Source organism: Dipodomys merriami, unplaced genomic scaffold, assembly GCF_024711535.1.
Source record: "Dipodomys merriami isolate MVZ:Mamm:240054 unplaced genomic scaffold, mDipMer1.0.p SCAF_422, whole genome shotgun sequence".
NCBI classification, from domain to species: Eukaryota; Metazoa; Chordata; class Mammalia; order Rodentia; family Heteromyidae; genus Dipodomys; species Dipodomys merriami.
This window is the reverse complement of record NW_027205849.1, coordinates 70,902-71,519: the sequence shown is the minus strand read 5'-3', so window position 1 is coordinate 71,519 and position 618 is coordinate 70,902. Positions and strand designations below refer to the sequence as shown.

Sequence of the window (618 nt, the reverse complement as noted above, 5' to 3'; positions counted from 1 at the left end):
AATGCATCCAGGCTACGTTTAAATACATAACTATACAGAGGGATCTATCTTGGCTCTAGAAATTCTAACTTTAGGTCAAACTTTGTGTTTATGTAAATGAAGACAGCATATTTGTTGTAAGGTGAATTATCCCAGAAGTCACATTTTTTATTGTATAAATGATGTAATTAGGCTCTTGGTACGTTTAGAACACTATTTTGTAAAAATATGGAACGTTTCACGAATTTGTGTGTCATTCTTAAACAGGGACCATGCTAATCTTCTCTGTATCGTTCCAATTTCAGCCAATGTGCTGCCGAAGTGAGCACAGAAGCCATATTTTGGAAGATGGAATACTGGTATCTTTATTACACCGGTAGCAGTCTGCAAGCAGCCCGTTGTAACAAAGTATTGCTGTCCACAAATACACTTAGACAGCTTGGCAACAGGCCAGAAAGGGAAAAAATAAAGAATAAAAACAATACCAACAAACCAATACAGCACTGAATTGGGAATTGGGACACCATGATTACCAGAGACAAGCCAGGAGACAGGACACAGGACAGGATCACAGAGACATGTGGCATGGTGTCTGGTGCCACTGATGGTCCAACCTAAATAGGGCCGGAGCAGGGGGCA

General features: G+C 40.5%; 1 non-coding gene across 1 annotated transcript; it reads right to left on the bottom strand.

The window, feature by feature from the left end:
* Positions 1-201: 201 nt before the first annotated feature.
* On the bottom strand, positions 202-308 carry LOC138807628 (U6 spliceosomal RNA). Its single transcript, XR_011366214.1, has one exon. It is a non-coding gene; the product is annotated as a U6 spliceosomal RNA (small nuclear RNA).
* Positions 309-618: the final 310 nt, after the last annotated feature.